This window comes from Schistocerca piceifrons, chromosome 3 (genome assembly GCF_021461385.2).
Source record: "Schistocerca piceifrons isolate TAMUIC-IGC-003096 chromosome 3, iqSchPice1.1, whole genome shotgun sequence".
Classification (NCBI taxonomy): Eukaryota; Metazoa; Arthropoda; class Insecta; order Orthoptera; family Acrididae; genus Schistocerca; species Schistocerca piceifrons.
The window spans coordinates 592,390,663-592,407,249 of record NC_060140.1 but is presented as its reverse complement, the minus strand read 5'-3'; the positions used below and the strand labels follow the sequence as shown (position 1 = coordinate 592,407,249).

Genomic DNA, 16,587 nt, shown 5'->3' with positions numbered 1-16,587 from the left:
CCTTTAAAGCCCCTGACTAACTCTTCGTCGTCTTTCTCCTGTCAAAGCCTCATCACTAATAACCGCATCGTTGACTGGGGGTTTCAACCCTTATGATCTTCCTTTCCATCTTTCTTTCTTGCATACAATGGATGATCCAAAAGATTGTGACCACCTGCTTAGTTTACCCATGGAACCCAACACAGCAGCGACTCTGCCTAACATGGATTATGTAACTCAAAGGTAAGTTTCTGAAGATCCAGCACCAGATGTCCACGCAAATCTCATAAATTACGAAATGGTGGTTTGACGGTGCGTGGTTGGTGCTTGATAGCGTACCTGATTTCCATTGAGCTAATATAAGGTGAATTTTCTAACCAAGCCATTGACATAAATCCACCTTCACGGTCCTCACAACACTGTAGCACGTATCTGGACAGTTAACATGCTGGAAAATGCTATTTGACGTTAGCTTTTAGGGGCAGTCTCCAATCCAGAGAGCAAGAGATTGTCCTGAACATCTGTTGGCTATTCCGCCCTCTTTCACAAGACAGCATGCAGAAACGAAGGTGACTTCTTACGACGATGACTATTATTCAGAATGCAAGCAGTGGCTTGGTTAGAATCCGACACCCTGTACGTTTTTATTACTAGTCAAAGAAGTCACCTTAAAAAACGGATAACCTAACGATTTTGCATGTCATCCTTGCTCAGGGGCCATGTTGATCTTCTGTGTATCGTTCAAATTTTGGCATATGTAGCGCCGAAGCAAGTACGCCTCTAGACCACATGCGCTACCAGTTTTAAAGCTTATTAAATTAGAAAAGCTTTACTAACATTCTACAACGTTATTCGTCTTTACGTATGAAATTCTCAACATAGTGAACCTGGCAACTAACACCTTTCTCCCAACGAGAAACCCATTTGTTGATACCATCACCGTAGAATGTTGGACTTTCTTCACGTTGCCACAATCTAACTTCTCTTTGCCCGCTTCATCACTATCAATGTGAAATCGGAGAACGTTCTTTATGTTTTGGAAACAAATGAAAATCGGATGGGTCCAAGTCGGGACAGTATGGAGGAAGAACAGTGAACCCATTTCATTGGATTGTTATAAACGTTGGTGCAGTTGTGAGTGATCTGACGTTGTGATGCTGAAGGAGATGGTTCTCCATGTGTGGAAAAAATTTTCCCCCGTTAGAAACTCGACTACAATACCTTGTTTCTCATGCACCGACACAGTTATGTTCCACACCGCATCCAGCGGCAGAGTGTTGCGACTTGTGTCACCGAAGGGTAGTCGACTGAGTAATGTACGTGATATGTGGTAACTCTACCGAAATTGGGAACTGTATAAATAATTCGAGGGCAATACGCTTCAGCACGTCTTTAAGTATCTCTCTTTTAGATATAGGTACATTTTCTTACATTATCTATTTTTCCGAGCATTTCTACAACGCCTTATGAAGGTACTTTACATTTCTACCCAACTGGCACCGTCAGTGAGCAATCTTAGAGACCAACTGACCAGAGAAAAAATTAGCCTTTGCAGACGTCGTAGCGATCGAGTCACGCGTTCAACCGCACGCACACTGCCTATACGTCAGATAATGCAGCAGTGATGAGTGAGACAATGATGCATCAAGTGGACATTAAACGTAAGCTATGATAAATGTGTGGACATGACAGAGGGGCTACAGAGCGCAGTCGTGTTTGGTGGAGACCATGGTGGTACATTGTGTGAATTTAGTAGATTTGTTGGTATTTCACGGAGGACGGGTCAACTTCTCCGCAAGCAGTGGCGAATGCAGGCGGGCACAAAACAGGACGGAAAAGATCCTGACTGAGCGGAACACGAGTTCATTAAGGCATAAATAATTCGGAAGCAGTAGTTAGTATCCCTAGTTCCCTAAACAGGCTTCTGCAGGATGTTCTTGAGTTCACACCAATTATGACTCTTACCGCGCGTTTTTGTGCCTGGAAAACTTTAGCTTGGCTTGATGAATTACCCCAAAAAATAATCCCATATGACATTATGAAATGAAAGTAAGCATAGTATGCCAGCTTTTTCATTTTTATATCCCCTATGTCTGACAAAATTCGCATTGTAAACAGAGATTTGTTAAGACGCTTCAGCAGTTCTGTGATGTGCTTCTCCTAGTTGAATTTATTACGAAGCTGTAATCCCATATAGAGAGAGAGAGAGAGAGAGAGAGAGAGGGAGAGAGAGAGACGGAGAGAGCTGAATGAAGGAGGAAAATATAAATATTTCACCATTTTCATAAAAAAAAAACAGTAGCAAGAGGACGAAACGACCATCAGGACACAGTCTGGAAAATAACAACATTGCTTATGTGCATGATTGCAATAATCACTAGCACTTAATGAAAAAGAAAAATTGGACAGAAGTTCGTCAATCTGGGATTCGGATGAAAATACTTCGTACTTACAAAATGAATTTTAAAATTTGTGTCTTTTGTATTATTGGTTCTTGAAATTAATAATCATTATTAAATCTGAAGAAAGACTTAGTGAAGCAGTCGTGGAAGAGATGGAGGGGAGGGGGAGGAAGAAGGGGATATCAGACAGAAATCAATGGTAGATAATGTAGAAGAAAGAAAGACATTCGATTTAGATAATTTTTAAGAACATTTGCAGTGTGCATAGTAGAACAAATGGAAGTAACGAGTTCTTGAAATGCGAACTTACGTCAGAAATGAAATCCAATACTCAACAAATTTGCAATTATCTTAATGACCAATTTAACAATCATATTTCAGTAATAAAAATTATATAGTTGCTGGAATAAATTTAAAAACATGAATTTAAATAAATTTAAATGACAGTGAATTCGTTCTTGTTGTTGCAAAAGAGCACCCAACTGTGACAACCAGTAATGTTCTTGTACAAGAAAATAATTTACTCAGTATTTTGACACCAGAATTAAAAATTACATGTGTTAACATAACTTTTCCAACCACAAGCTTACCTGTTGTGCAACGCAATAGGACATAAGATCATACATAAAAAGCTCTCAGAGATATATTTCAAGGTAAGTATGAAGTAAAAGATGAACCACATATTGGGAGTTTCTGTAGGACAAGTGATGACTATCTTTATGTTGACTCACATGAGAATAAGACTATTCCTGTAATAGGTATTTATGAAAATTTCGCCGTTGTCAATGATTTTTTATCAGAATTGTAAGCTGTAATGTGGGAAATTCCTCCTCCATGAACCATGGAATCTACTGTTGGTGCAGACGATTGCGTGCCTCAGCGATAGAGCTGGTTGTGTAGTGGTTGCAACGATAACAGAAGGGTATCTGTTGAGAGGCCAGATAAACATGTGGTTCCTGAAGAGGGGCAGCCACCTTTTCAGTAGTTGCAGGGGCAACAGTCTTGATGATTGACTGACCTGGCCTTGTAACACTAACCAAAATGGCCTTGCTGTTCTGGTACTGAGAACGGCTGAAAGAAAGGGGAAACTACAGCCGTAATTTTTCCCGAGGGCATGCAGCTTCACTGTATGGTTAAATAATGATGGCGTCCTATTGGGTAAAATATTCCGGAGTTAAAATAGTCCCCCATTTGGATCTCCAAGCAGGGACTGCACAGGAGGACGTCGTTATCAGGAGGATCAAAACTGGCGTGCTACAGATCGGCGCGTGAAATGTGAGATCCCTTAATCGGGCAGTTAGGTTAGAAAATTTAAAAAGGGAAATGGATAGGTTAAACCTAGATACATTGGGATCTGGTGAAATTCGGAGGCAGGGGGAACAAGACTTCTGGTCAAGTCAATACAGTGTTATAAATACAAAATCAAATAGGGGTAATGCAGAAATAGGTTTAATGATCAATAAAAAAAATACGAGCGCGGGTAAGATACTACAAACAGCATAGTGAAGGTATTATTATAGTCAAGATAGACACGAAGCCCCCGCCTACTACAGTAGTACAACTTTGTATGCCAATTAGCTCCGTAGATGAAGAGATTGAAGAAATGTGTGATGAGAGCAAAGAAATTATTGAGATAGTTAAGGGAGACGAAAATTTAATAGTCATGGGGGACTGAATTCGATAGTAGGAAAAGGAAGAGAAATATAAGCAGGAGATGAAAATGGAATGGGGGTAAGCAATGAAAGAGGAAGCCATCTGATAGTATTTTACACAGAGCATCACTTAATCATACCTAACACTTGGTTCAAGAATCACGAAAGAAGGTTGTATACGTGGAAGAGGCCTGGAGACAATGGAAGGTCTCAGACAGATTATATAATGGTAAGACAGATATTTATGAACCAGGTTTCAAATTGTAAGACATTCCCAGGGGCAGATGTCGATTCTGACCACAACTTATTGGTTAAGAAGTATAGATTACAGCTGAAGAAACTGAAAAACGGTGGGAATTTAAGGAGATGGGACTGGACAAGCTGACAGAATCAGTGGTTGTACAGAGTTACAGAGAGAGCATTAGTCGACGACTGACAAGAACGGGGGGGGGAAAAATACAGTACAAGAAGAATGGGTAGCTTTGAGAGATGAAGTAGGGAAGGCGGTAGAAGATTAAGTAGGTAAAACGACGAGGGCTAGTAGAAATCATTGGGTGACAGAAGAGATATTGAATTTAATAGATGAAAGGAGAAAATATAAAAACGCAGTAAATGAAGCAGGCAAAAAGGAATACTAACGTCTCAAAAATGAGATCGATAGGAAGTGCCAAAATGGCTGAGCAGGGATGGCTAGAGAACAAATGTAAGGATGTAGACGCATATACCACTAGGGGTAAGATAGATACTGCCTACAGGAAAATTAAGGAGACCTTTGAAGAAAAGAGAACCACTTGCATGAATATCAAGACCTCAGATGGAAAACGAGTTCTAAGCAAAAACGGGAAAGCAGAAAGGTGGAAGGAGTAAATCGAGGGTCTATACAAAGGCGATGTACTTGAGGGCAATATTATGGAAGTGAAGGAAATGGGAAATATGGTACTGTGTGAAGAGTTTGACAGAGCGCTGAAAGACCTAAGCCGTAACAAGGACCCGGGAGTAGACAACATTCCATTAGAACTACTGATAGCCTGGGGATAGCCAGTCCCTACAAAACTCTACCATCTGGTAAGCAACATGCATGAGACAGGCGAAAGACCCTCAGATTTCAAGAAGAGCATAATAATTCCAATCCCAAAGAAAGAAAGTGTTGACAGGTGTGAAAATAAGCGAACTATCAGTTTAATAAATCATGGCTGCAAAATACTAAGACGAACTCTTTACAGACGAATGGAAAAACTGGTAGAACCAGACCTCAGGGAAGATCAGTTTGGATTCCTTAGAAATTTTGGAACACTTGAAGCGATACTGACCCTAAGAGTTATCTTAGAGGATAGATTAAGGAAAATCAAACCTACGTTTCTAGCATTTGAAGACTTAGAGAAAGCTTTTGAAATGTTAACTGGAACTCTCTCTTTCAAATTCTGAAGGTGACAGAGGTCAAATACAAGTATCGAAAGGCTATTTACAATTTGCGAAGAAACCAGATGGCAGTTATAAGAGTTGAGGGACATGAAAGGGTATCAGTTGTTGAGAATGGAGTGAGACAGGGTTGAGCCTGTCCCTAATGTTATTGAATCTGCATATTCAGCATGCAGTAAGGGAAGCAAGAGAAAACTTTGGAGTAGGAATTAAGAACCATGGAGAAGAAATAAAAACTTCGAAATTTGCCAATGTCATTCTAATTTTGTCACAGACAGCAAAGAACCTGGGAAAGCAGTTGAATGGAATCGACAGTGTTTTGAAAAGAGGATATAAGATGAACATCAACAAAACCAAAACGAGGATAATTGAATGTAGTCGAATTAAATCAACTGAGGTAATTAGATTATGAAATGAGACACTTTAAGTAGTGGGTGAGCTTTACTATTTGGTGATCAAAATGGTCGAAGAAATGATGATATCAAATGTTGACTGCCAATGACAAGGAAAGCATTTCTGAAGAACTTGTTAACCTCGAGTATAGATTTAAGTCTAAGGAAATCCTTCACGTAACTAACAAGGAGGTACTGAATAAAATTGCGGAGAAGAGGAATTTGTGGCACAACTTGACTAGAAGAAGAGATCAATTGGTAGGATATGTTGCGTGACTCAAGACCGCAACAACAACAACATGTTCTGAGACCACAAAGGATCACCAGTTTGGTATTGGATGGCTGCATGGAGGGTAAATATCGTAGAGGGAGACCAACAGATGAATACACTACGCAGATTCAGAAGGTTCAGGTTGCAATAGGTAGTTGGAGATCAATAAGCTTGCACAGGACATAGTAGCATGGAGAGCTGTATCAAACCAGTCTGCGGACTGAAGACCACTACAATAATATGGAAAAGTATGCTTAAAGACCCTGTTGCTAATTACATTAGTACATGCCGATTCACAGGAGGATCAGCTAAAAGCTCGTGCAGATGTTTTTCTTGGCAACATGCTATGAAAGTATTGCAAAGAGATGTCTTAAAACCTGGGATTGCCTATAGAGCTATTGTACTGTTTGAAACAGATGGGGTCCAGGAAAATGATGATGGCTGTATACACTAATGAAGGTATTCCCACAGAATGAGAAGTCATATTTGTGATGTGCTTATGATGAACCCAGAACCTCAGTGGTTACACCACGTTATTCCTAAAATTTATTTTTGTGCTGCATGTTTTGACCAATCCATCTGTTTAAGAACAAGAACAGTATTGGTAACGAAATTATGTAATGTCAATGACGTGTTTGACCTTTTTGGGACATCATTAATGATGCATTTCGCCCTTTTGGAGCATCATCAATTATGCATTTTAGGCTTTCATCAGATGCCCCAAAGAAGTGAAATGGTCACTAATATTAAATAATTTCACAGCTGAGACTGTTTCTGTTCTGAAATAATTTCAAACCGGTTGTTGTAATCACCTGCCAAGATGGAATGGGAAAAGTTTTAACATCTGTTGAACCTTTCTTCTTCTATTTGTATAGAAATCATTTAGTAGATGTATGGATGCTATTTCATAAAAATAATCTCTCAGGTTACTCTGTTTACGTTTGAATCCTTTTTGAATACCAAGTAACCTTTGGTGCATTTTACATTTTTACTCCAAATTTCAAGAAATTTACGTAAACAAAATATTGTTTTATATGAGGAACTTCTACACACCTTTCAGGCAAACGTTTTGTCTGTATTATTTAAATGAAGTCAAGATATGATGTGTTACTGCTGTGTTGAAATGCTAAAAGTTAATTGCTTTAAAAATTTTAACTTTGGGAAGTGCTTGTGCCAGTTTAGAAAGAAATTTGGTGTTTTACAAGGTAGGAAGAATGACTGTAAATTTTACTGTATAGTTGTACTAGAGTCAGCTGTTATTTACAATGTGAAAACATCTGATGTTGTACTGATTGAATCTGGCGGAAATGGAATTCTTGGAGTTATATCTTTTGCAAACCATGTAAAGAGTGTTTCTATTCATATGTCACTTTGAGAGGACCTTTTTGTGAAGGAGGAGATTTGTCAGAAGACAATAAAAAATAAATCACCATAATTAAAGGCTATATAAATACTTTTGTGAAATATTTCTGGAATTAGTTGTTTTGTGAGAGGTTTATTGGTTTTAAACACTTACTGTGATGTTATGCATGATCAAAGGTACTCTCATGTTGTGTATGGATTTATGTGGCAGTTATTTTGTGCAGTATACAGTACTCTGGTAAGGTTTATGAAGTTCTGAGAAAGATATTCTAACGATTTTTATAATGTTTTGAGGTTCATAACATAACATGGAAAATAAGGAAATGTTACATGTTACGCACTTACTTGCATACTGTATTATAACTTTACAATGACTTTGTGGCAGAGCAGTGCGTAAAGACAATGTATGGAAACAAATTAAACACATTTAGCAAGATAGGAATAATGTTACCGTTAGAAACCATCACACTGTACGCAATAACATTCTGTTTCGCCACTCTCACCCTGACGGCAACAATTGGTTATTATGCATTCCTGACGAACTTGTTAACAAATTAATCTGGTATACTCATTTCAGTTACGCACATTACGGAGCCAGAAACTGATTTCTTATACTGAGACAGAACTGTTATTTTACCAGCATGGAGAAACGTATTCGACGAGTTTTAGCGTCATGTAAAATCCGCCAGAAAGCTAAGTCAGATACGACTTCACATATTCCTCCATTACATCCCATTGTACCTGTTAAATTGAGACACATGGCCGCTGTAGACATTTTTGGTCCGATTCCCAGAACTAATAGAGGTTTTTGCTACATCTTTGTCGCTGTTGAACTCACTTCGAAATTTGTTACATTCACTCCGTTACGCAAAGCTACTGCTAAAACTGTTTCGAAAGCATTTGTAAAACACTTTCTATTTCATGTAGGGCATGTATTGAAAGTAATTTCCGACAATGGACCACAGTTTCGATCTGCTATATGGACACGTATGTTACGAGCTAGAAACATTTCTCCGATCTATATATCCAGGTACCATGCTTCTTCGAACCCTTGTGAACGAATAATGAAAGAAATTGGTAAACTGTGCAGAATATACTGCCATAAAAAAACATATTGATTGGGACACACACATACTCTCATTCCAGGATGTAATTAATTCTATACCAAATGAATCTACTATGCTATCTCCGACTGTTATACTGAAAAATGTTGAACCACCTAACAAAATTATGCAATTATATTTATGTGACCACTTACTGATGATTATCGTATTTTTTCTTGGCAAGTGCCCAGCAAGGTAAGGTTAGCAGGTCGCTCTTCTTGTCGTTACACATCAGTCTGTGCACATTTTCCATTCTTCATGTATGTATGATAGTTTTCCTGTTTTGTTTGTATGCATTATGAAATATTTAAGATGTAACAAACACTAGTTGACTTTGATATTTTGCCTTGTGATAGCTCAACATCGTGACTATTTTACATTTTTTTTTTTTTTTGCTGCTACATTGTGATACTCTCTGTACATTTTTGTACCTGCACACTGTCTATGTTTTTAACATATTACGTTTTCTGTCATGCTATGCTATATGCTCAATTATATCACTAGAAACCAGCTTTAATTTAATGGGTATATGATTTAAATGCAAGACATTAAACATTGTTCATCAGTTTCAGAGAGAAATAACGTGTAAAAGAAATAAATTAAACAGAAATGGGAATTTCACCTTCGGAATGAACGAAAGAAGATGTAATACCCCCTCACGAAGAGTAAATGGATCAGAATTAACAAGAATATACTATACACATCGTGTGATAGCAGTAACTAATTTTTTCTTTCAGAATACGAGGCGACTGATGCAGACTGTCAGACAGAACTACACATCTTAGTTTTAGTGATGCAATATGCTAGAAATAAGAAACTCTATACTATGAATAGTTGTATAATGAATAATGAACTGACTTTTTTGCAGATGATAATGAATGATGATGAATAGTGATGAAGAATATGCTACTGTGGATAATGAAGTTTTTCTTTACAGGTGATGATAATAATGGAGTTATGATGATATGGATAATGAAGTTTTTCTTTGCAGGTGATGATAGTAATGATAATGAAGTTTTTCTTTGCAGATGAAAATAATGATGAAGTTTACATATTTACTGTTAGTTAAGAAATGCTATGTAGTAATTTAGGTATTTGTTGCAGTTCGTTTTGACAGTATGTCTTATGTCGCATGGTATGATGACTGAAGGTTTTGGAAAGGAAAGCTAGAGAACATATATATTTAATACACGTTTCATTACCTGTTAATTCGAAGTTCACTACTTTTCAGCATAATATGCGTTTCTTCTTTCAGCTTAATAATTCATTTTGTATTTTTCCAGGAGAAGCTATTCACGAAATAAATGTGCTATAAGCAGTTGGTCATTAAACCCGTGTCACACATGAATGTGATCACATATACTCTATTTGTTTCATAACCTTGCTACAGCTGACTCATGACGAATGACGTTACCCATCTTCATTTGCAGCAATAAGTCAAAAGCAAATATTGTTATGCCCCAACAATTAATTATCGATCCCAAAGCAATGCATTGCTAGCACAAAAAAATGTATTACCAGTCCCAAATAATGATACCAATTTAAAAGAGTTATGAGTAATACTGAATAATTTTTTTCCCAACCACAGACTTTGAGTAATAGCTACAGAGTGTTACATTTTAAATATGTTATATGTCACTTGAATTATGAAAAATGTTTTGTAATATTCAATACTTGCTGACCAATGAATGCCAATATTTCTTATATTTTAAATTTGTATTATGTCACTTTCATGCTGTATATATGAATACCAGTAGCTTGATGCTACACTCATTAACTCAAGTTTTGAATGATGACTTCTGATGATTTGTAACTGGCCAATGAGTACCAATAATTATTTTTAAATATGTCATATGTCACTTGAATGATGAAAAATGTTTTGTAACATTCAATACTTGCTGACCAATTAATGCCACTGTTTCTTATATTTTAAATTTGTATTATGTCACTTTCATGCTGTATATATGAATACCAGTAGCTTGGTGCTACACTCTTTAACTCCTGTTTTGAATGATGACTTCTGATGTTTTGTAACTGGTCAATGAGTGCCAATGTTCTCAGTAAAAAACAAATGGCTTATGAACATTATTCTGTAATACTTCATACATGGTACAGAAATGTTCAATAACTGGGCAATGAGTGCCATAAATTACTCAAATTAGTTTTTAGACTAGTGTAATTATCAATGATGACTGGCATAAGACTTTATGTCCTTCACCTTGTGACCTGATTACTAGAAATTACTGCAATATCCGTTTGTCCTATCTATCCTCATGCTCATGGAGCACTATATTTGGTTTTTGCACTAATTCTACGTTGGTGTACCTTACAAGAACGTGGTGTTGACACGACATGCTGTCCACCACCTTAAGCGATGGAGATGTTATTATGGTCCCACTGTTTGGCGTACCTAATGTGCTACCAAAATGAGAACATGGAATATTACTACGACATTTCAGTGTCTTGGCTACACTGATTAATACTTCAAGGAAAAGAACTTCAGATTGTCTCACTTGGTGTTGTGCTTCTGTAGAAAGATATGGACTTTCAGTGCAGCTGCGTGCAACCTAATGTGCTACAACCAGGATACAATCCTTCCCTTTCCTATCCTAGTTCTTGTAAAATAGTGAAAAACAAACTTCAGTGCGTGTGCACTTTTGTCATTTTGTTAATATGATTTGTATTCATTGCATATACATTTTGTGATTTGCTGATATATTCTGAACTACAGTGCGTATGCACTTTATGTCATTTGTTAATATGATTTGTATTCATTACGTATGTACTACAGTGCGTGTGCACTTTATGTCACCTGTTAATATGATTTGTACTCATTGCCTATACATTTTGTGACTTCCTGATATATTCTGAACTACAGTGCGTGTGCACTTTATGTCATTTGTTAATGTGATTTGTACTCATTCCGTATACATTTTGTGATTTCCTGATATATTCTGAGCTACTGTGCATGTGCACTTTATGTCATTTGTTAATATGATTTGTACTCATTCCATATAAATTTTGTGATTTCCTGATATATTCTGAGCTACTGTGCGTGTGCACTTTATGTCATTTATTAATATGATTTGTATTCATTGCGTATACATTTTGTAATTTGCTGATATATTCTGAACTACAGCGCGTGTGCACTTTATGTCATTTGTTAATATGATTTGTACTCATTGCCTATACATTTTGTGATTTCCTGATATGTTCTGTACTACAGTGCATGTGCACTTTTGCCATTTGTTTATATGTTTTGTACTCATTGTGTACACATTTTGTCATTGCTTTACATGTTCTGTACTCAGTGCATGTGCACTATATTTTATTTCATGTTCTGCACTTATATATATGTATATATTCTGTGATTGAAAACTTAGTTAATTAAGAAAAATTTGTTGCTCACGGCAAGTCCAATTGACTCACCATCGCTGCCAAATTTTTGCCCCCCCCCCCCCCCCCCCCCCAGTGGAGGGTTACGTAAGATGTATGCGTTGCTGGCGATGGGCGAGGCTTGGGAGAGTCTCTGACCAGAGAGCAGTATGTAGTTAGTTGTTGCTTGTCGCTAGTCGGCAGTAGTCGACGGTAGTCGGCAGTTGTGTGCGCGTGTCGGCGCGTGTCGGGAGTCTGCTCTGGTCGAGACTCTGGAGGATGGGTATTATTGTAGAAGGTAAAGAAGCAGCCTTGTGCATATCTAGTAATGTATATTAACTGTCATCAATTTCTTAAAAAAATGCCCCAGTAATAATTTTTATAATTTAAGAAATTTAAAAAAAAAATTCATTTCAATTTTAAGATTTTATCCTTTCACGAATCACAAAGCATAGGCCAGCATTGCATGGAGCTGTGCCAAAACTTTTTTATGTAAGAGCGATATATTCGCAGTTTTTATTGAGGTAAGAATTTTTGCTTTTTTTATTCAGAATACAGGTTACTGAATTTCTTTATTATTTTGGTGTTTAGGAATTTTTCTGTTTTGAACCTAACATTAAATGAGAAAAGAATTTTGTGGGTACATTAAATGTGAATGCATTTCAGCACAGAGATTATAAATGAGAGCCAATTTTATTCAGAGGTTACAATATTTAAAATTGATTCATTTAATTATTTTTTTGTGGTGAGGTAACACTTGGTTCATATTTTAATTTTAAATATATTTTTTGGGGAGGTTACAAAGTCACAGACCAAAAAGATCCACGCAATCCAACTAACAGAGCAGTTCAGAGTCTAATGCGCTGATGCAACTATAACTGTTCAAATTAACTGTGTAAGTGAATGCTCGCCATAATTTTATGATAATGTTCATCAAACGCCATACTAAATAACGGTAGAATGTCTGTCCCGCGACGGCACGTGAATATACGACATACGCAAACTGAAGATAGATCATTAAAGTCATCCCCGAATTAACACTTCACTGGAAAACAATTTCATGGTTACGCGTGTCCCGCGTATCCCGAGTAACTTATTACGGCATCCGAGGCTGTTTATAGCAATGATACCGACGCCACGCGACTCCCGGCATAGGTGGTGTGCTATTCAGCGTCTGGAGAGAACTGGGGCCTCCTTCTCTCACGCGGCGTTCTTATATATAAAGCCGCGGTGCGGACGGCTAAGGGAACGCCTGATCAAATCGGCTCTTCCAACTAGCTGCTGGGCTAGTAATGCACCACTTTAAGTTATAGAATAAATCATTGCTTCCTTTGGTGATGGCCGATGAAGCTCTCAATTTAAATGTGCAATCAGAACACAGGTAAGTAATCATAATAAAAGTCTGACATGGCTAAGTCAAATATTTTGGGCGAGAGAATTAATTTAATTACTCCACACGCAGTAGACGAGCTCTGAACTTGCTCTTTGGAGATACGCTATAGCTATAGTTTTATAGTTGTTCTGTTGAAACTTCTCACATCTTTATGATTATAGCGTATCTCCTTTCTACTTAAATTTAAACATCCTAGCCTTATTTATTAGCCTACTTAATCTATCTTGCTTCCTTAATTTTTAAGACAAAAACCAGAAAATCATGAATTTCAACTAAAATTTTAATTTGTGAGATCCAGAATACTGTTTCTACTAAATTATTATGCAAAAGAAATCTAAGTACAAATTTTTAAGTTTCTAGCTCTTTTATGTTGCGCCAATGATTTTTACAGAAAACATCCAAATTTCGAAAATGGTTAAAGTTATTGAACTGGTATTCAACACATATTGATTTAGTATTACTCCTGACATGCTAGAAACGTTTCAGGTTATTTACTTGATTTTTAAAGCATTGCGCAACATTTATGACGTCAGAGCCAGTTACAGCGGACTAGGCTGGCACACAATGGAAAGACTGGTGTGAATTTTATACGGCGTGAGTAGGCTGCTTCCCTACAATTTACAATTACAAAACGCAAGATAAACCACCAAATTAGAAAAATTTGCATGAAATTTATGAAATATACTGCGAAGAAAACACAGGAAAAGCTAATTACGTAACTTGCCTCTCATCAGATGTGTTAATAGGCCACAGCTGGGGCCTGACTGACAGGCTTACTAGGCTGAAACGATGGACACTTGCTTCAAAAGAAAACAAAAAAAAATTAGCAACTATGGTGCTACAGACTGAATAAATTTACAGTTGCGTTACAAAGTGTGAAGTTAAACATATGAAATTGAAAATTTAGCAACACTCTGTAATACCTGCCCTAAATATGGGGTGGTACACCACTTATGCAAACACTTGACAGCAGAAGGAGCATAGAGGAGAGGAATAATTTTCAGTTTCTGTTGCATTTGTAGTATATGGTGAAGCACGGGTGGACAGTAACCATTGGTTGAGGAAGTAAATTGTCTTGTGTTATAAGCTATTTTGAAATCTTCTTTAGACATTAGAACATCTAAGAGATGGTGCACCATTGAATGGAAAGCCACATGTCTGTGTGATATAGGGTGTTGTTTGCAAGAAGTTATTACTGTGTCTGTTGTGGTTTTCTATATGTCTTGAAACAATGTGTTTCTGTAGTGATGTTAGAATTTAGAACTAGGAAATTTATGGTTTGTGAACGGAATGTTTTTATGCTGGCTGTTTAAATTAACGACAAAATGTGTTGAGTTGTCTTGTAGTCACATATACAGTATATGAGTGCATCACTTACATATCTGAACCAGTATTCTATCTACATTCATAAGTTCTCTTTTCAAGGAAAGTTGTTCAAAGTTGTTCACGAAATTTCCACTGGAGGTGGATTAGGTGGTGGTTGTTGGGATGTTTAAGGGGGACTAAACAGCTAAGGTCATCAGTCCCCCAGGAGGTGGATTAAGGGCGGACCCCATAGCTAAGACATCTGTTTAAACAGACATCCCTTGGAAGTTTTTTCATTTGCAGCTACGATACTGTTTTTCAAGAAGCGGCAGAAGACTCAGTTAACATCTGGATTTAAGTTTTCGGTGATTTGTCTAAACTTATCGAGTCAGGTGCTTGGATGGTTGCTTTGAAAAATGCGTAATTTTCTTGTCGTTGATGGGGCGTTAAACGTCAACCTTCCTCTTATTTCCAAAAGCAGGGAATCGAGTTCAGAAAAGCCGCACGCCATTTATAGAGGCAACAGAGATCTTGTCGCACGTTGACTATGCAGCTTCAGTTTATTGAACTGAGAGTGCAGAGTCTGGTAGCCGCATTCGAAATGCCTCGTTAGAAGAAGAAAACCTATGTTTACTATGTGTACGTGCCGGGTGGAATCATTCCAGACGTGGAAAGGGTCGTTCCGAATGCCATGAAGAGCACAGGGTGCAGCCAACTGCAGGCAGTGGCTCGTGTCGGTACCAACGATTTGCGTCGCTTTGAATCGGAAGAGATACTCCCTGGTTTCGAGCGGCTATCAAGAGGGGTAAAGGCTGCCAAGCTTGCTTGCGAGATGAAAGCAGAACTCATCATTTTGCAGCATAGTCGACAGGAACGAATCCAGACCTTTGGTACAGAAGCGAGTGGAGCGTCTGAATTAGTGCGTCGGACAGTTCTGGGACCATGTAGGCTGCAGATTTCTCGGCTTGCGTCCCATAATGTGCTGAGGTTTCGGGATCCGCTAAGCAGGTCATGAGCCCATTACACGGAGGAGGCGGTTACATGGGTAGTGGCTTGGACTGGATGGTTTTTTAGGTTAGAGAGCTTCTGTCTCAAACGGTGCAGGTCGAACATAGGAAGAACGTTGGTCTAGGTATAACAGCGAGGTAAAACAGCTGTGAATTTTCGTAGTCGTGTGGGGAAAGTGTCACAACTCCAAGCGCTAATAGGAAGCACTGACGCTCAAACGGTTATAGGTACCGAAGCCTGGCTAAGGCCGGAGATAAGTTCAGCCAACATTGTTTCGAAGGACCTAATGGTGTTCAGAAAGGATAGGCTAAATACAATGGGCGGTGACGCGTTTGCTGCTGTTGAAAGAAGTTTGTCTTGCAGCGAAATCGAAGTAGACAGTTCCTGTGAGTTATTATGGGTAGAGGTCATTCATGGCAACTGAAATAAAGTAATAACTGGATCGTTTTACCGACCTAACTCAGATGATACACTTGCTGAAAGGCTGAAAGAAAATTATTGGAATGCATGGTGTGTGGTCCTTCGAAAGAACAGACACCACACAGTTCCTACAGCTGTGAAACACTATATGTAAACTGAAGAGGGATGACTGCTATCAGCTACAGAGGGACATTAAGCAGTATCAGTAACGAGGAGAGAAAATCTGTAGCGGACCGGGATTCGATCCCGGGACCTCCTGCTTACTATGCAGGTGCGGTAACCACTACGCCATCCGGGACACAGCGTCACTAGAACTGCTCGGACTATCTCGATACGCCTCACAGCCGATCCACACTCTCATCGAGCGCCGCCTATCCGCAGTCCCTGCCCATTATACTCCTGCTGGCTATTTACAGATTCCCACAGGAGGTCGGGCATATTTGTGCTTCGGCACTGAAGAAAGTGGATCCATTAACCAGCCAGAATTATGAATTATTTGAATACAT

General features: G+C 38.2%; 1 non-coding gene across 1 annotated transcript; it reads right to left on the bottom strand.

Annotated features, from left to right (window-relative positions):
• Positions 1–648: 648 nt before the first annotated feature.
• On the bottom strand, positions 649–755 carry LOC124791120. Its single transcript, XR_007016546.1, has one exon. It is a non-coding gene; the product is annotated as a U6 spliceosomal RNA (small nuclear RNA).
• Between the last annotated feature and the right edge of the window lie 15,832 nt (positions 756–16,587).